Raw genomic sequence first — 21,133 nt, forward strand, 5'->3', positions numbered from 1 at the left:
CTCCCAGTACTTTATTATTATTATCATTATTATAGAGTTGATAGAGATGCTCTGTGGAAGGTATTAAGAATATATGGTGTGGGAGGCAAGTTGTTAGAAGCAGTGAAAAGTTTTTATCGAGGATGTAAGGCATGTGTACGTGTAGGAAGAGAGGAAAGTGATTGGTTCTCAGTGAATGTAGGTTTGCGGCAAGGGTGTGTGATGTCTCCATGGTTGTTTAATTTGTTTATGGATGGGGTTATTAGGGAGGTGAATGCAAGAGTTTTGGAAAGAGGGGCAAGGATGAAGTCTGTTGGGGATGAGAGAGCTTGGGAAGTGAGTTAGTTGTTGTTCGCTGATGATACAGCGCTGGTGGCTGATTCATGTGAGAAACTGCAGAAGCTGGTGACTGAGTTTGGTAAAGTGTGTGAAAGAAGAAAGTTAAGAGTAAATGTGAATAAAAGCAAGGTTATTAGGTACAGTAGGGTTGAGGGTCAAGTCAATTGGGAGGTAAGTTTGAATGGAGAAAAACTGGAGGAAGTGAAGTGTTTTAGATATCTGGGAGTGGATCTGGCAGCGGATGGAACCATGGAAGCGGAAGTGAATCATAGGATGGGGGAGGGGGCGAAAATCCTGGAAGCCTTGAAGAATGTGTGGAAGTCGAGAATAATATCTCGGAAAGCAAAAATGGGTATGTTTGAAGGAATAGTGGTTCCAACAATGTTGTATGGTTGCGAGGCGTGGGCTATGGATAGAGTTGTGCGCAGGAGGGTGTATGTGCTGGAAATGAGATGTTTGAGGACAATGTGTGGTGTGAGGTGGTTTGATCGAGTAAGTAATGTAAGGGTAAGAGAGATGTGTGGAAATAAAAAGAGCATGGTTGAGAGAGCAGAAGAGGGTGTTTTGAAATGGTTTGGGCACATGGAGAGAATGAGTGAGGAAAGATTGACCAAGAGGATATATGTGTCGGAGGTGGAGGGAACGAGGAGAAGTGGGAGACCAAATTGGAGGTGGAAAGATGGAGTGAAAAAGATTTTGAGTGATCGGGGCCTGAACATGCAGGAGGGTGAAAGGCGGGCAAGGAATAGAGTGAATTGGATCGATGTGGTATAACGGGGTTGACGTGCTGTCAGTGGATTGAATCAGGGCATGTGAAGCGTCTGGGGTAAACCATGGAAAGTTCTGTGGGGCCTGGATGTGGAAAGGGAGCTGTGGTTTCGGGCATTATTGCATGACAGCTAGAGACTGATTGTGAACGAATGGGGCCTTTGTTGTCTTTTCCTAGCGCTACCTCGCACACATGAGGGGGGAGGGGGATGGTATTCCATGTGGGGCGAGGTGGCGATGGGAATGAATAAAAGGCAGACAGTGTGAATTGTGTGCATGGGTATATATGTATGTGTCTGTGTGTGTATATATATGTGTACATTGAGATGTATAGGTATGTATATTTGCGTGTGTGGACGTGTATGTATATACATGTGTATGGGGGTGGGTTGGGCAATTTCTTTCGTCTGTTTCCTTGCGCTACCTCGCAAACGTGGGAGACAGCAACAAAGCAAAATAAAAATAAAAAAATATTATTATTATTATCATTATTATTATTATCATTATCATTATTATTATTATTATTATTATTATTATTATTATTATTGGTATTATTATTTTTTTTTTTTTTTTTTTTTTTTTTTATACTTTGTCGCTGTCTCCCGCGTTTGCGAGGTAGCGCAAGGAAACAGACGAAAGAAATGGCCCAACCCCCCCCCCCCATACACATGTACATACACACGTCCACACACGCAAATATACATACCTACACAGCTTTCCATGGTTTACCCCAGACGCTTCACATGCCTTGCTTCAATCCACTGACAGCACGTCAACCCCTGTATACCACATGACTCCAATTCACTCTATTTCTTGCCCTCCTTTCACCCTCCTGCATGTTCAGGCCCCGATCACACAAAATCTTTTTCACTCCATCTTTCCACCTCCAATTTGGTCTCCCTCTTCTCCTCGTTCCCTCCACCTCCGACACATATATCCTCTTGGTCAATCTCTCCTCACTCATTCTCTCCATGTGCCCAAACCATTTCAAAACACCCTCTTCTGCTCTCTCGACCACGCTCTTTTTATTTCCACACATCTCTCTTACCCTTACGTTACTTACTCGATCAAACCACCTCACACCACACATTGTCCTCAAACATCTCATTTCCAGCACATCCATCCTCCTGCGCACATCTCTATCCATAGCCCACGCCTCGCAACCATACAGCATTGTTGGAACCACTATTCCCTCAAACATACCCATTTTTGCTTTCCGAGATAATGTTCTCGACTTCCACACATTTTTCAAGGCTCCCAAAATTTTCGCCCCCTCCCCCACCCTATGATCCACTTCCGCTTCCATGGTTCCATCCGCTGACAGATCCACTCCCAGATATCTAAAACACTTCACTTCCTCCAGTTTTTCTCCATTCAAACTCACCTCCCAATTGACTTGACCCTCACCCCTACTGTACCTAATAACCTTGCTCTTATTCACATTTACTCTCAACTTTCTTCTTCCACACACTTTACCAAACTCAGTCACCAGCTTCTGCAGTTTCTCACATGAATCAGCCACCAGCGCTGTATCATCAGCGAACAACAATTGACTCACTTCCCAAGCTCTCTCATCCCCAACAGACTTCATACTTGCCCCTCTTTCCAGGACTCTTGCATTTACCTCCCTTACAACCCCATCCATAAACAAATTAAACAACCATGGAGACATCACACACCCCTGCCGCAAACCTACATTCACTGAGAACCAATCACTTTCCTCTCTTCCTACACGTACACATGCCTTACATCCTCGATAAAAACTTTTCACTGCTTCTAACAACTTGCCTCCCACACCATATATTCTTAATACCTTCCACAGAGCATCTCTATCAACTCTATCATATGCCTTCTCCAGATCCATAAATGCTACATACAAATCCATTTGCTTTTCTAAGTATTTCTCACATACATTCTTCAAAGCAAACACCTGATCCACACATCCTCTACCACTTCTGAAACCGCACTGCTCTTCCCCAATCTGATGCTCTGTACATGCCTTCACCCTCTCAATCAATACCCTCCCATATAATTTACCAGGAATACTCAACAAACTTATACCTCTGTAATTTGAGCACTCACTCTTTTCCCCTTTGCCTTTGTACAATGGCACTATGCACGCATTCCGCCAATCCTCAGGCACCTCACCATGAGTCATACATACATTAAATAACCTTACCAACCAGTCAACAATACAGTCACCCCCTTTCTTAATAAATTCCACTGCAATACCATCCAAACCTGCTGCCTTGCCGGCTTTCATCTTCCGCAAAGCTTTTACTACCTCTTCTCTGTTTACCAAATCATTTTCCCTAACCCTCTCACTTTGCACACCACCTCGACCAAAACACCCTATATCTGCCACTCTGTCATCAGACACATTCAACAAACCTTCAAAATACTCATTCCATCTCCTTCTCACATCACCGCTACTTGTTATCACCTCCCCATTTACGCCCTTCACTGAAGTTCCCATTTGCTCCCTTGTCTTACGCACCCTATTTACCTCCTTCCAGAACATCTTTTTATTCTCCCTAAAATTTACTGATAGTCTCTCACCCCAACTCTCATTTGCCCTTTTTTTCACCTCTTGCACCTTTCTCTTGACCTCCTGTCTCTTTCTTTTATACTTCTCCCACTCAATTGCATTTTTTCCCTGCAAAAATCGTCCAAATGCCTCTCTCTTCTCTTTCACTAATACTCTTACTTCTTCATCCCACCACTCACTACCCTTTCTAAACAGCCCACCTCCCACTCTTCTCATGCCTGGCGGCGGCGGGATGCGACCCCGAGTCAACAAGTTGCAGACGCTGGAGGCCAAGGCACTCGACCCTGGGTCTGAAGCTACCCAGCCAATCACAGTCTAGTCAGCGGAACTACGCGTCTCGAAGCGTCTTCATCAGCCTTGACCTCGTTGGGTCAGTACATTAGAGGACGGGTTCGGCAAATGAGGAAGAAGACCGATTTCGACGATGAAGGCCGGCACTGTGGCTGAGAGATTGACTTGAGGAGGCAGAAGTGATATTGTGACAGTGATTGTGTCAGCGTCGCGTCGCCTCGCCGCAGTGTATCGAGACAGACTTCCCCAGAACTTTTAAAGGGGAAGTAAATGTTTATAGTTGTGTTAATGGAGTGATAGTTTTCATGCATGGTGTTTTTGACAAGAAAATAGTGAAGTTGGAGAAAAATGTAGCTTAGACATTGAAGCTTATTGACACAGTGGTGAAATTGATGAGAACTGCTATTGACGTTTGTGTGAATAAATTGTACATTTCCTTTTCCATAGCCAGAGGTTGAACCATTATGTGACATTCATTTTTTTCATTCATTTCAAGCTAAAAGTTTGTTTCTAAATTGTTCTTACATTTTTCATATGTATATATATGTATGTGTGTGTGTGTGTGTGTGTATGTGCATATGTGTGTGTGTGTGTGTGTGTGTGTGTATGTGTATATATATGTATATTATCCCTGGGGATAGGGGTGAAAGAATACTTCCCACGTATTCCTCGCGTGTCGTAGAAAGCGACTAGAGGGGACGGGAGCGGGGGGCCGGAAATCCTCCCCTCCTTGTATTAACTTTCTAAAATGGGAAACAGAAGAAGGAGTCACGCGGGGAGTGATCATCCTCCTCGAAGGCTCAGAGTGGGGTGCCTAAATGTGTGTGGATGTAACCAAGATGTGAAAAAAGGAGAGATAGGTAGTATGTTTGAGGAAAGGAACCTGGATGTTTTGGCTCTGAGTGAAACGAAGCTCAAGGGTAAAGGGGAAGAGTGGTTTGGAAATGTCTGGGGAGTGAAGTCAGGGGTTAGTGAGAGGACAAGAGCAAGGGAAGGAGTAGCAATACTCCTGAAACAGGAGTTGTGGGAGTATGTGATAGAATGTAAGAAAGTAAATTCTCGATTAATATGGGTAAAATTGAAAGTTGATGGAGAGAGGTGGGTGATTATTGGTGCATATGCACCTGGGCATGAGAAGAAAGATCATGAGAGGCAAGTGTTTTGGGAGCAGCTAAATGAGTGTGTTAGCGGTTTTGATGCACGAGACCGGGTTATAGTGATGGGTGATTTGAATGCAAAGGTGAGTAATGTGGCAGTTGAGGGAATAATTGGTATACATGGGGTGTTCAGTGTTGTAAATGGAAATGGTGAAGAGCTTGTAGATTTATGTGCTGAAAAAGGACTGATGATTGGGAATACCTGGTTTAAAAAGCGAGATATACATAAGTATACTTATGTAAGTAGGAGAGATGGCCAGAGAGCATTATTGGATTACGTGTTAATTGACAGGCGTGCGAAAGAGAGACTTTTGGATGTTAATGTGCTGAGAGGTGCAACTGGAGGGATGTCTGATCATTATCTTGTGGAGGCTAAGGTGAAGATTAGTATGGGTTTTCAGAAAAGAGGAGTGAATGTTGGGGTGAAGAAGGTGGTGAGAGTAAGTGAGCTTGGGAAGGAGACCTGTGTGGGGAAGTACCAGGAGAGACTGTGTACAGAATGGAAAAAGGTGAGAACAATGGAAGTAAGGGGAGTCGGGGAGGAATGGGATGTATTTAGGGAATCAGTGATGGTATTATTATTATTACTATTATTATTATTATTATCATCATTATTTATAAGATTTTTCTTGGGAAACAAAGACCTACAGTATACTGCTCTCATAAACTGGCTGCTTCTGCATCTTTACCAACAGACAGGCCATGCAACACTAAACAAGCCACTGCATCACACAATTATCATATGGCCATTAGCAACTCAATGATGGGCCACTCTTTCCTTACCTTCTGTCTTCCTAACAGATAAGAGCTGCCCCCTTTTAAAAGATGGTTCCCACATTTCCTACTACTTACATTAATTCTCTCTCTCCTTACTTTTCTATTTCTTGGGCCCTACATAAGAACTTATGTACATGGTTAGAGCCTTCATGGGGAAAATTGGGACTTTGGTGCACTGTAACCAGTAATGTAACTATATAGCAAACCCATCTCATACAAATGGAGAGAGAGTTTAGGGTAGAATGACATAGTCTAGATATTCCCAAACAGTTTGCCATATTAGACATATTGCCAGATAAGACATCCCTTTTTCAGCAAGGAATATTCACAAAAAATAAAACTAAATCGTTAGCATAAAGATGCAGGGTGATCTTTGGAGACTTTACAAAAAAAAGTCCATTTAAAACTGAGAATTATGGTATCTTTGTATCCAGGTTAGAGAACAAACCTCCTCAACACCCTCCATGTGTATAGCATGATGTATCTCTCATAGTATATTCAGTTTTCATATTTCAAATGATTTCAAAAATCATCACCAGTAACAAACCTCTGGATGATTTCTGACTTGAAAATCTTTCTGGCTCTACATGGTGATGTCAGCAACCAGCAGTGATCCTGTTGGAAGAGAGCAATTGCTATGAACAATGTCATCAATGGACATACTTCCTATGCTTTAAAGGTTCTCTATGTAACTAATTGCTTTTCAATGTTCTACAAAGATGATGTTATCTGACATCATCAACAAAGAGATTTGATGTATTTTAAATCACTAGTTCTCAATCGATGCAGATACATGAGGAACCATATGAAACTTAGAAGCCATCTCTCCAATCAATCCCATGCACTCCTGTTGAGAAAAGCATTAAGACACTCCCCTAATGAAGATGGTAACTTACCAATAATTGGGGGACTTCATTTACAAGGAAACACACTGGGAAAACTTAAATGCTCATGGAGGAAAATTCAAAAACAGTCCTCCAGATTGATGATGAACAGTGTTTTGATAGAAAAGAGCAACATATTTCAATAAAGTCTTTCCATCTGTAGCATCAAATTTAGTGAGTAAATTACAAAAGCTCGTAAGACTTTTAGCATTGATTTTTTTCATACTATTCGCCATTTCCTGCATTAAGCAAGGTTGCGTTAAGAACAGAGGACTAAGCCTTTGAGGAAATATCCTCACTTGGCCCCCTTCTCTGTTCCTTCTTTTGGAAAATTAAAAACGAGAGGGGAGGATTTCCAGCCCCCTTGCTCCCTCCCCTTTTAGTCGCCTTCTACGACACACAGGGATCACGTGGAAAGTATTCTTTCTCCCCTATCCCCAACGAGTACAGACCAGTAATGTAAGTGGGTTTATGAAATCAGCTGTAACTGGAGTCAGGGAATGGGTACCATGGAAGCACTGATTCTGACAACTTTAAAAACTATTATAGATCAAAAAGGACTACAGAAAACAATTTTATGCTTACATAAGTAACGGGTAATAAAAGGACTAGGAGCTAATAAAAGTACAGGAATAGATGGTTTACCAGCAAGGTTCATAAAGGACAGGTCACCAGTACTAAAAGGACAAATATCACATACAGTAAATCTATCTATGTACAAGTGAAGTACTGGCTGAGCTAAAGGAAGCTAGAGTCAAACCATTGTACAAAAGAATAACAGGCAAGACGTAGGAAATTACAGACAAGTAAGTATACTAGATGTAATATCAAAAGTCCTGGAAAGTATTGTTTATGATCAATTAGCAAATTACCTAATGTCAAATAATATTATATACACTTTTCAGTCAGGATTCAGGGGAAATCAACCCATAGATACATGTTTGGTCTACCTTCTAGACTTACTTAAAACTAATATATCAAAAGGAAATTACACAGGACTTCTACTTTTGGACCAACAAAAAACATTTGACATGGATCATCACATTTTGTGTGAAAAATTAGAAGCAATGGGACTAAAGTCTGTGGATTGGTTTTACTCATATCTAACTGGAGGGAATCAGGTAGTTAAAAATGAATATTATTGAGCCTTGTAACATATCTTGTGGAGTTCCACATGGAAGTATTTTAGGACCACTATTATTTTCATGCTATGTATATGACATGAAAATTAGCATCACATGCGAACTTCTTTATGCTGATGGCAGTATTCTAATTGTATTGCACAAGGATGCTGAAGTTATCTCAGATTACTAGAGGAACTTGAATCATGTATTAATTGGAAGATTAAAACAAACTGCCTTTTCACCTAAGAAAAACCAAAGTTATGATAGTAGGATCTAAATGGAAACTAGAGAAGGTAAATAATTTTGAAATAACATGTAATGGTAAGGTAATAAAAGAAGTAAAGTCAGGGAAGTATCTAGGGGTTTATATGGACCAATGTGCCTCTGGGGAGTTAAATTGTCAGTTCATATTCAAGAGAATAAATACAAGATTAAAATATTTATACAGACAAGCAAATGGATTTAATCAGGAAACTAAGAAAACCTTATGTTCTGCTTTAAGTGAACTTCATTTTGATAATGCATGTTCTTCTTGGTATTCTGGAGTAAGCAGTATATCCAAAAAGCAGCTACAAATTTATCAAAACAAAATAATTATATATATTCTAAGAGTGGACCCCAGAGCTCACATTGGCCAAGCCGAGAAAGCAAACATGTTAAGTGCAGAGAATAGGGTTAAGCAAATAAAACTGAATCATGTCTTTAACATATACAACAAAGGGCCCACATATTTTACAGAAAATTTTCACAGGGTAGTAAATAACCAATCAATCAGGACTAGACATAGTGAATTTAACTTTTGTGTAACAAGAGCCAAGGGAACTGCTGTTCATACCTTCTGTCATACAGATATTAAAGAATGGAATTCATTACCAAATAACATACAATATATAAATTAAAAAATCTGTTCAGATCAGCAGTTAGGAAACATTTTACTGATGAAGAAAGATTCTCTGAACTAAATGATTACATATATTACTAAACATATAAGTAATATTATGCATGGTATTTTTTTTAAGTTTTTCACTGTTTTAAAGAGAGGGGTATACAAAGCGCATAAATATCTTGTGTGGGGTGCAGTGGCTCCTGTGTTGACTGCTCCATCTTGCTAAAATTCAAGGACCCTACCAGAAAAAGTTTGTAAAATTTTAGTAGGTTATCCTAGAGGAAGCTACTATATACCTAACTGTGGTGTATTGCACATGTGTATACCTATCATAATGTACTAGGGTCTCTGGATAAAGTCAACCAATCAATCGAGATAGGGAGATGTGAAGATTCAAGTTCCTAAAATATGTAGAAGAGAACTTCTTACACAGTATCAACATATCATGGAGTATATGAGATGTATGGGGGAAGACATATCATCATTGCTAGACCTCATCTTTATGTAAAACAGCATGCATATTGAGCACATCAAAAATGAAACATCTTCAGGAGAAGGTGATCTTGTGTTGTCTGATTTTATGTAGTACAGGAGTCAGAGGAGGTACAGGGCCATACAAGAAAATACAAGGTAATAAGGTAATTATGTAAACCTAATCATGTTATTCAAGTGTGGATTGGGAGAAACCATCCTGCAACGAGTACAGACCAGTACTGATAGTGGGTTTATGAAATCAGCTGTGACTGGAGTCAGGGCATGGGTACCATGGAAAACTAAAAAGGGAAGAAGAAATGAAAAGGAAAGAGGCATGGCTCAAAATGAAGGCCAAAAAGAGAGAGAAGGCAGGGATGTGCTGAGAAAGGAGCACAAAAAATAAGTGCTACAAGAATTGTTAAGCTATTCTTAGATAGGACAAAACTCATTTATGCTTCTCAGGTCTAGTAACCAAACCTAGAGAAAGACCAAATTGGTTTACGCCTCACATGCCTGGAAACCAAACCTACTGAAAAACAACGATATGACCGAGGAGGTCCAGAGAAAAGCAACCAAGATAATACCTGAATTAAGAGGGATGACAATGATAGGATGAAGGCTACACAGTTGTCCACCTTTAAAGGAGAGAAGAGAGTGGGGTGGCCTGATTACAAACTGGCTCAGTCACCTGGATTAGGTGACAGTAAACGGTTTTCATGAGGAGCACTACCAGAGTTATTAAGGCCAAGGTCAAAAACTGAGAGAGAGAGAGAGAGGATGGTTAAGAAGGACATGAATAAATGTTGGTTCAGTGTAAGGCTAATGGATGATTAGAATGGTCAAACCAGGGAGTCTGCAAATAATGGCAACTTAAAAAGACCTTAAAGTCTTCTTGATGGTATGAAAAATACAAAAGATAAGGCACCATGAGTAAAACTCTCTCTCTGTAAACAGAAAATGTTATGGTAGCTACTCAAACAAGAATCAAACATAAAAACTAAAAAGTTTCAATGATAATTCAACATAAAACTTATTTCCGATAAAGTTTAATGGGGTATAAGATATTCATTGCCAATGAGGACCAAACAAGATTCAAATACTTTTTCATAAATGCAACTGAAACTAAAGAACCCAACTCAAACAAAGCCAGCCCTATACATACCTTAGCCAAAGTAAGGGACTTTCTTTTACAGATTGCTCTTTTAATTATCATAAAGAGAAAAATCTCCCCATTTTTCTGTTTTCACTTCATTTATCTATATCTCTGTTGTCATAAAGAGTTTAATCAGCTCTTATCTTCACACATTTCATGTATCTTTGTTCTATGACAAAATATTCTTTAAGATGTCTAAACTGCCTAATATTGATCTGGAAAGTTAGAATTCATACATATCCATAAATGTATCAAAATATACAAATGTATTGAAAATCCACATCTGCCAATTATGTTGCTAATACCTTCTACATTTAACACATGATATGCCAAAAAAAAAAAATTCTAAGATTCAATGACTCTATTTTCAAAAAATGTGTTGCATTCTTCACTATGATGCTTTATCATACAATCTACACATGCCACATGATGAATGTAAATCAAATTCCTGCAAAAACTGCAACAAATTCTAGCATGAAAAATTACACTGATTTTCAAAAACTTTCCTGGTACTATTTCATTTGTGAAACAACTGACTCAACACAGAAATGTTGTTGCAATTACCAAATTTTTTTTTTACAAAATTTCACTCATTTAGAAATGGCAAAAATCTACTTATACAAATGGAAAAATACATCATATTCAAGAGGCCAAAATTCGATAATAAGTTTTTAATCATCTGAGCATAAACATGAATGCACTTTATATTATGAAGATTAAGGATGATGAGGAATCTATTGATGCACAGCTTGGGGAAACATTAACAAATAACCAAAATCTATGAAAACCCTGTATAATACCACCTATGAATCAAGACATAACAAAACTGGCCATACTCCAGCCTAAACACAACAATGTTATTAGTATTAGGTGACTCTCAAAATACCACATCATGGTCAAGCATGTGCATAGTTTACACATATATGAGAGGGAATCCTTTTAAATGTACCTGAATGCAGAAAATGCCACCAAAAGACAAAAAACACAATATCATACTGACCATAAATATCTTTTATATAACACCAAAAATAAGGTCCATGTGAAATCATAAAAGTTAGGTAAGGTTTTCATAGCTTCTGTTGATTTAAAAAAGTACTTGACCTGCCCTAACATTGATCAATTCTATATCTTCCCATTCAATTATAACCCTACCAACTACTACTACCAAATTATCTTAAAATAAATCATAAATAATTCAAATCATATTCAGGGAGTCATATTTCTACAACAGGGCACAATCAATGTAAAACAAAATTCAAGGATTTTCCTAAGCTACTTTCTAAGTGCCCCTAAACTGGAATCTTAGCATAAGCAAATAATTCATCTGATAATCTGGTGACGCAAAAATCCAAAATAAATGACAGTTTGCGGTCAACTGCAATATATGAAAAGTATATACATTACATAATTGAAAAGATAAGCACCAAACATGATCCTTGAATGGGAATGACGCCACGATCACTTTCAAATTCGCCTCTTAACAACTTTATTAACTTCAGTATCTCAATTATAACAACTACTGATGTGAAAGCCTCATATATTATGCAGAGCTAATAATTCTTAGTGGCCTGTTTGCATTAAGATCCGTCTTGTAATAAATGTAAGATCCGCTACATTGCACAGACTATCAGAAACACCTAATAACCACCAACGTTATTCTCAGAGTATGAGGCATTAGTGTCCATAGGTGTATCAGTCAGCCGTGGCTGATGTGAAAAAATAATACACAGGAAAGTCTTATCATCATAACAACTCAACTGATAAAGGCAGAACATGAGGAGGTACTAGGAGGATATTTTCTCCTACGAGTTTGTATTACATAAACATTGCATAATAACTGGGGGGAAATTATACATTACCTAGGGATATGGTCCGAGAATACCTTACACCACCGAATGTTCATTCAAAAAAATAAAACCGAACTCGAGAGCAATAAGTAAACCCGAGACACTAATCTACCCCCTAAAAAAATTCACAACAAATCATCACGTCGACCTAAATGCATTCAGAAAAGCCAGAACTAATTAATGAATTCTTTCCCATATCAAAGTCCGTTAAAGCAACCATACCTGGATTCCCTGCAGTAAAACGGGGAAATTCATGGGATTGAAGGAGAACAATGCGATTTTATTTAAATTCCCCGTAAATTATCTCTCGGGAGGGGGGGTGGAGGTCGCCATTTTCTTTCTTATCTACCGTTCTCCCCAGCCAAGATTATTTATCACCTATTTTACCCCCTTATTCCTCTTTTACTACTTTCGCTAACAGCTCTACGGACATCCAGTGCACTTGTAGGGGTCAGCAGCTGCCTTAGTGAGACTCTGGGCCTCCTAAGGGGCCTCAAAATACAACATTTATTAGCCGAAAGTTCCCATTCTCGGTCATTTGCTTAATGAAAGAAAAATTCACCACTTCGTTTCCCGTTCTCCGTAAATCCGAAATTAAAGTAAACAAACAGACATCAGAAGGTAGCCATAACTGCAGACACCTCCCCCCACCTTAAATTACCTGAACATCACCGCATCTACGCCAAATGGGTAACTATAGGCTTGAAAATCGATAAACACGGAGTAATGGACATTTTGGGCAGGCGTCATCCGAGGCCAGGAATCCCAGTCTCTCTGCCTTCAAAACATTTCCCATTTTCACACAAAAAATACAGAGAACGGTCATCATCCATCTCTCACACCACTCTATACTCACAGGTGAATGGCCCTCGACGTCTTCCCCACAAAGGAGTCGATCTAAGGAGGGTAAATCCACTGAAAATGAGAGAAATATTTCATCACTCGACACACACAAACGAAAACTGGAATGCTGCTGCTAGTCTCTCGCGGGTCGCGAGATCTGGCGAGATTGTGATGTCACACGGCGTACGATTTGAATGTAATGGTCAACTGATCCAACTGTTATCATCTGTTATCATTACCGATCATGCTACATGTAGTGTATTATGAATATATCCCGTTCACTAACTGGATCTATATTGCATTTACGACCCTGCTTATGACGTTATACAACGATAGAGAGGACGAGTATAATTTTGAAAATCATTTAAACAATATTATATAAACGGTTTTGAAATAAATTTCAGATAGATTAAAGAGTCTACATCAAGATAAGTCACATGAAACGTACAATAGATGTACCTTATGAAAGTCTTATCAATCTTTGCAATAGACATTTTGCTACATTGGTCCCGTCTATATTACACCCAAGTTACAGAGCGTCTCTCTTGTAGTTAGGTACAACATATCCATTAATGCGGCCGTAGTGTCTGCATTCTTTGCCGTTGTGTGGGAAAATTCAGCCTCAACTGTCCCAGAAATAGATTATGAAGGCAGTTTTTGCAGTAAATATATATATATATATATATATATATATATATATATATATATATATATATATATGTGTGTGTGTGTGTGTGTGTTTAACCCTCCTCCCAGAACTCATTTTCGTTCCGATCAATTTACTATGGTTCGTTTTCTTCCAGTAGGATAGAGTACGACAGTTAAACCTGTTCATATTAACACATGTGTAACATAAATGGTAGTGCCTCAGATTATATGAAACATAACGCTACAATCAATAGATTATATGTTGGTAGAGTTTTATGGAATGATCCTCCGCTATTAGTCAAACTTAAGACGTCTTTAAGAAACAACTAAAATCTTATCCTATGTAATGACTTACGTGCTAATGATCTAAATGTGTGTAACTAATTTCTAACTCTACTTAAGGCAAGCAACCGTGCTCAGCTCTTCAAAATTACTTCTTAGTCATCATAAGAATCACTTTATTTTGTAACTGATTTAATTGTAATTTTGTTTTCTCTTACCTTCAATGTACTATAAGGCCCACATTGAAAATAAGTGTATATTCATATTTCATATGTTCTCGGTGACGAATTGCATTTCTTATCAGATAAAATTCAATCAATTCATCAATCGAGAGGTCGACTCGTCGCAATATTGGTACTTCTACCATGTACACACTTCTCTAAATTCCCAGCCAAAGATCATTCTTTCCTTTCATCATTCTTTTATTCCTCAAAATTTCTCATACAAGTCCACACCGCTGAATATTTGTAGTTATGGCACTCAATCAAGAATTAATGTGCACTCGCAGATGCGTTGCCGGATCCTTATTTGCAAAACCAAAGTGTCTTCGTCACAACAGAAATCTTGAATACCATATTACCTCTTCTCAGTAATACCGTGTACTGGCGACGGTGAGAACCCAACAGATGAGAAGCATTGCGGTATCCTTATAACCAACACTGACATGATCAGTCAAGGTAGTGTGAATGCATTTCATGCTACGATATGGAATAATGGAACACACGTCTCCTCCCTGAGGCGTCCCACGATCTAGTGTCCTGTAGTAGAATGTCACTCTGATTATTCCATCATTTAAGCAAAGTCCAACCGTAGAGTTTCCCCTTAAGAGTCTCTACCAAGGAACTGCCTTTTAAAGATTTGAAAATACTATAGTCCTAGCAATTAGTTTGCTCATGAACAATAACAAAAACAAGTAGCCCTATCTGAGCATTCATCGAACCCAAAAAATATTCTGATCGAAAGGATCTAATTTTTCAACGCAGTTGAGGAAGTAATCGCGCGCGCCACCGTCTAAGCAGTACTCAGGTCAGTAGTGGTGATATGTTTACACACGTCTTCCTCACCTCTGTCGGAGAGAAGCACATAACCACACCACAGGTAGTTTGGCTGTACCTATGGTTTATTGATCAAATTTATATCCTTCGATTTCCTGCCTGTAGATATTCTCTCCCCCTTCCCCATTTTTTTTTTTTTTTTTATTACTTGGACGATCCAGTCACAGAAAGAAATCCATAATGGTAGTGTCAGGATAGTGGATGAGAAGGAAAAAATCCAAGAATTTCTGAGTACTAGAAAGTTTAAGGATGGCCAGCTCATGGTTGTTAGAGTCGACCTGAGGTGGTATAAACTTCCAAGGCTGTGAACGAAAGAGGCAGATATCAAAACGGCCCACCTTTAAGTTACCGTCGAACATACTGCAATTAAAGTATGTGACACTGTAGCTTGACGAGTAATACGTGGGGCATACATCAGCCAGCTATCGAAAGCGAAAAACAAAGTAATGCCCAAAGAAGAAGGAAAGTGAATCAACATGAAGTAGGGCAAACGGAGGAAGTTGTGAAGTTAGATAAGAAAACTGAAAATCGAAATGCTTTAGACTGTAGGTATGTAGAGCTACAACCTATCTAGATATGAGACAGTACTCCATATGATTTGTGTTTGACCGAGACTGTTTCTCGTAATACATTCCTATGGGATGGTTTACAGCTGTTATTCCAAGGGATTCGAATCAGTTGTCCTCTCCTCTATAAACGCGGTCAGCTGGGATATTGGTTGTGGGGCCTTTCCCTTTATGTTAAAAGTGCCTATTTCGACTAGGATTTTCCTGGCTCGACGTATGAGCAGGGCGTCTTTAGTCTTGGTGAGACGATCCGATAAACTCCAAGTATGTTCCTATGTTTTTATGTTAACATACCAACAGAGGTGCATTGTATTTTGTGTTTCATGTAATACTGGAAGTATAGCTCCGTGTTAGCATTAAGTTGGAAACAATATGTTATTGGTTCCGAACCGACGATGGGTCGAATTGGTCTTGTCGGGTAGGAATCTATGTTGCGGTGGTCTGTGGCGTTCATAATCTTTGGCTGGAGAGTGGCGAGGTTTATTTATGTTTAGTGTTTGTCTTAATGCATTTCGTAGTTATATATACATCCTTTTTATGAACGTGGACGGTAGTAAATGATAACTAACTGAGTTATTTAAAGGATTCATCTTAATTATTGCCATCAATTTCTAGGGTCATAACACTGCACTGCCTGCTAAACTCTAGCTCCTTATAATCCCTTAGAGTACCCTTGGAGTCCTGTTATAAGACACGTATTAGCTTTATGGATCGACTTCACCATTCCTTTGTGTTGGAGCACTCAACAGGAAGTCGAGATGACTTACGAGACCAGGTTGTGGGGCTGTAATCCGCTGGGATGAGGCCTCAAAGACTTTGGTCGGCAGATTCCCTTGTGTAGAGTTGGGAAGTCTGGAGTACCTCTGAAGTCACTTGGTGTTGGCATGACCCGTACAGTCTTTATCGCCTCTCTGATGACCACTTCTTCCTTGCAATATTCCACTCAGGTGTATTTTGGATCGAACCCTGCTTCTGTTCCTCTGTATCCAAACCTTTGTAACGACTGTAGCGACTCGTCAGCTCTGGAACTTGTACATGATACTTGAAGTCCCTTGTATATTAACCTTGTTTTTTCTACGGTACATCTCCTTCCCATTGACACCACCTTTTTGTAGCCAGAGCAGCTGTCCCTACCCTGGGGAAGCGGTTACATGGTAGCAAAAAGTGGTACGCGAGCGCATCCTGAAAATGGAAGGTTTAGAGGCTAACGGACAAAAGAAAAAATGTATAAAGCTACCCGTTCAACAGGTACATTTACATTCAAAAGATATTCTTATCAAATCTGAATCATATGTGTAACGACACGCATAGCTATTTACACAGCACACAATCATGACAGTTCGTGTTGCCACCTGAAGATTAGCTTCACCGAGAGATGGAGTGAAAAGGGAAAGTTCCATTTCATATTAAAGATGATAATGTGTCTATCAACGGAGAAAAAAAAATCTTAAATACATATTTTCTGAATATGTAATTTTAAGGTTAATTTTGGGATTTTTACTGTAAATGAAATATCAGAGCAATGCACGCAGTGTTTCTGGAGTTCGCTTCATTGCATGACCTTCCAGGGGTCTCTACGCGCAGCCCTCCTCTTTGCACACAACACATTGATTGGATGATCGATTGTGTCTAGCATGACACTAATTGTCTGATTGCCTGCTGTTTAATTTTTTTCCAGCTGCCGCTACTTCTCTATAACGTCTAGGCTTCCTGACTGTGTGAATTCAGGACTAGCTAATCCTAGAAGTTGTAATAGATAGAAAATTTTCTATTTTAAGAAATTACGACCAGGAGGTTTGCAGGTGCATTCTTCTCAAGGTCCTCCTCATGGGAGCTTGACCTTCACCTTAAGAAAAACATATCTCAGTTCTATCTCGAGCGACGTTAGGTCAACCTCCCAACCTCACTTCACACTCTGTATATCCTACTCAGACCTGCATATCAATATAAGTCGCCCGTCAAGCAGTGCACACCAGAAGGTACCCGTGCGTTTGTTTACGCTGAATGCTGGCCCCTACCCACCTCCCTCCTGCCCTTGTCGACGCTGAAGGTAAACAAACCTCATCAGGCCAGTGACAGCCACCACCACACTCCTTGCTTTCACCACACACCACTATCACACTCCCTCATCACACCACACACCACTATCACACTCCCTCATCACACCACACACCACTATCACACTCCCTCATCTCACCACACACCACTATCACACTCCCTCATCTCACCACACACCACTATCACACTCCCTCATCGCACCACACACCACTGTCACACTCCCTCATCTCCACACATCACTATCACACTCCATCTCCACACACCACTATCACACTCCCTCATCTCACCACACACCACTACCAAACACCCTCATCTCACTCATACGTCGTTGCCACTCTCCCTACTTTCACCGTACACAACCACCACCACACTTACTGCTCTCACCATACACCACTACCACACTCCCTGCTGTCGCCATACACCACCACCACACTCCCTGCTCTCACCATACACCACTACCACACTCCCTGCTCTCACCATACACCACCACATTTATTATAAATGTTAAGTAATGATAACGTACTGTGAATCTTCATAACTTCTAATCTGTCGCTAATACGCTCCGTATGAACCGTCTGGAAGAGTCTTTTCACGGTTGTGGTCCATGGTACTACATCGTACTGTGTGGGATCGTTCCCTAATTTAACTTTTTGTTCCACGTCCGTTGCTGCCCCGGGGTAGTGGCGGCATCTGTACAACCATATTTTTAGGGAGATATTAGTCGCTCAAGCTGCACATGATGACAGGGAAGGTAACAAATGGCAGTCTCTGGTGATTTTGTCGGGTGCTGCGATACGGTAGGAGGATGATGGCCGATACAGGCCCGTACACCCTTGAGAAACGTAATGAGGGTTTTCTCTCGACCAAAAGAATAGAAATCGTGAACGGCCACTGCGGTAAACTGCACAGATCTTCATTAAAACTTCTATCTTGGGCGAGTCATTCTGGGCTTGAGGTATTTGCTAGAAGTATTCTTATCTATTCGTTCCTACCTTAGTACAAGATGAAAAGGACGACAGGTGCAGTTTTGTAGGCCTTTGGTTCAGCATTTGTCTTAAGGCTGATTTTAACAGAGAAGCCATCTAATCGATTCTTCAACAGAAAACGTTTCATGTCTGTCTTCTTAAATCTTTCGAGCTCTTAATGATACCAGTTTGCCGACCACAGAAAACATTCCTCCATTATTATAACAGGTAAAAATTCACACAAAAAATGAAGGTCACACTGTGGATGGGACTAAACAATTTTAGGACAGTGGAATATTCACTTGGTTATAATGATCAAGGGAAAGAAATGTGCATGTGGTCTTTAGAATTATTTTTAATAGCTGACAAAGGTGTTAACAGATTTATCAGTTGATACTGAAGGCCTCAATGATCTTGGGTGTTGATAGGTCCAAATCAGCAACCCTCAACAGACGTAAGTCCATAAATAGACGTCCATGGCGCAGCGGTTATCGTTGCTGGCCGGGACGGGCCGCCCCAGAATTAAGCGCATACGTTCGAATCCTGGTTGCGGCAGTCCGACCACTGTCAACTCAGCTGTTCGTCCCACCCTAGGGGATGGTAGAAACAGAAGGTACCTACCTCAGGATAGGACAGGCGAGTATTACGACGGGCTGTGTGACGCAGAATGTGACGGGCAAATTGTTATGGTGCAGAGGGTTACGATGTATGTGATGGGAAAGTGTTACAGTGAAGAGAATGACGAGGGGTGTGACAGACGACTGTTTCGTTAGAGGATGACGTGTTATATGACGGGAGAGTTACTGTGGAGGGTGACGCGAGATGTGACGGACGAAAGTTACTCTAGAGCGCGGGATGTGAAGGGCAAATGTTACGAATGAGCATGTGACGGGAAAATATTGCAGCAGAGCGTGTGACGTGGATGTGACGGTGAATATTACGGTGGAAAGCGACGCGGGACGTGGGATACGAGTGTTACGATGAAGAGCATTGCAGGGGATGTAATAGCGATTGACACCGTATTGTGACGCGGGATGGACCAGTCAAGTGTTGCATCAGGGTGCTTGATGCGAATGTGACGCGCGTTTTATTGGCAACAGAGTAATGCGCGATGTGACGGACGAGTGTTACGGCGGAGTGCACAACGGGTAATGTAACAAATGAGTGTTACGGAGGACATCGTAGAGGGGTGTGACGAGAGAAAGCGGGACGTGACAGGCTAGTCATATCACAACGTCATTAGAGATAAGAACATCCTGTACCACAACTCCCACCACCACACTCCCTGCTCTCACCACACACCACCACCACACTCCCTGCTCTCACCACACACCACCACCACACTCCCTGCTCTCACCATACACCACCACCACACTCCCTGCTCTCACCACACACCACCACCACACTCCCTGCTCTCACCACACACCACCACCACACTCCCTGCTCTCACCATACACCACCACCACACTCCCTGCTCTCACCATACACCACCACCACACTCCCTGCTCTCACCACACACCACCACCACACTCCCTGCTCTCACCACACACCACCACCACACTCCCTGCTCTCACCACACACCACCACAACACTCCCTGCTCTCACCACACACCACCACCACACACCTTGTTCTCACCATACACCACCACCACACTCCCTGCTCTCACCACACACCACCACCACACTCCCTGCTCTCACCATACACCACCACCACACTCCCTGCTCTCACCACACACCACCACCACACTCCCTGCTCTCACCATACACCACCACCACACTCCCTGCTCTCACCATACACCACCACCACACTCCCTGCTCTCACCACACACCACCACCACACTCCCTACTCTCACCACACACCACCACCACACTCCCTGCTCTCACCACACACCACCACCACACACCTTGTTCTCACCACACACCACCACCACACTCCCTGCTCTCACCCAACACCACCACCACACTCACTGCTCTCACCACACACCACCACCACACTCCCTGCTCTCACCATACATCACCACCACACTTACTGCTCTCACCACACACTACCATCACCCTCCCTGGTCTCACCACACACCACCAATACACTCCCTGCTCTCACCATACACCACCACCACACTCCCTGCTCTCACTACACACCACCTCCACAACTGCCGGGTACTCTGCGGTCTAGCTAATGGCAACGAGTTTTTGAGAAAGAAAATCAAATCTGTATCGTTGGGAAGTGTCACGTTCTTAGGTCAGACTGGGAGAGTTGATAACGTTGATTGCTTTGGAGTTGACTGACTTAGCTAGGAGCTCCCTCGTGTGAGTGAAGGACTCCAGACGAGCACAAATAAGTCCTTTGTTTAACTGTTACAACTGCTCAGACCAGAAGATTTCTCCACACGCTTGGCGAGAACTCTCATTTTCTTTTATGGTAAACTAGGATAACTGGGGGAGTCGATGTCCAAGATAAATATTACTATAACATGACGCACGTTGGATGC

At 41.1% G+C, this 21,133-nt stretch overlaps 1 protein-coding gene across 4 annotated transcripts in view; it reads right to left on the reverse strand.

The window, feature by feature from the left end:
• The window catches only part of LOC139763162 (uncharacterized), a 44,843-nt gene extending 31,605 nt beyond the window's left edge, over positions 1–13,238 (reverse strand). Inside the window, exons 1-2 of one of the 4 annotated variants that reach the window (XM_071688869.1) lie at positions 13,084–13,238; positions 6,407–6,474 (exon numbers count right to left, since the gene is read on the reverse strand). The gene's annotated coding sequence lies outside the window, so the exon portion shown is untranslated. Of the gene's footprint in view, positions 1–6,406; positions 6,475–12,239; positions 12,380–12,449; positions 12,469–12,888; positions 12,990–13,083 lie in introns of those variants that run through there. The other 3 variants (XM_071688872.1, XM_071688873.1, XM_071688870.1) reach the window with 3 other exon arrangements.
• Positions 13,239–21,133: the final 7,895 nt, after the last annotated feature.

Source organism: Panulirus ornatus, chromosome 46 (genome assembly GCF_036320965.1).
Source record: "Panulirus ornatus isolate Po-2019 chromosome 46, ASM3632096v1, whole genome shotgun sequence".
Taxonomy (NCBI): Eukaryota; Metazoa; Arthropoda; class Malacostraca; order Decapoda; family Palinuridae; genus Panulirus; species Panulirus ornatus.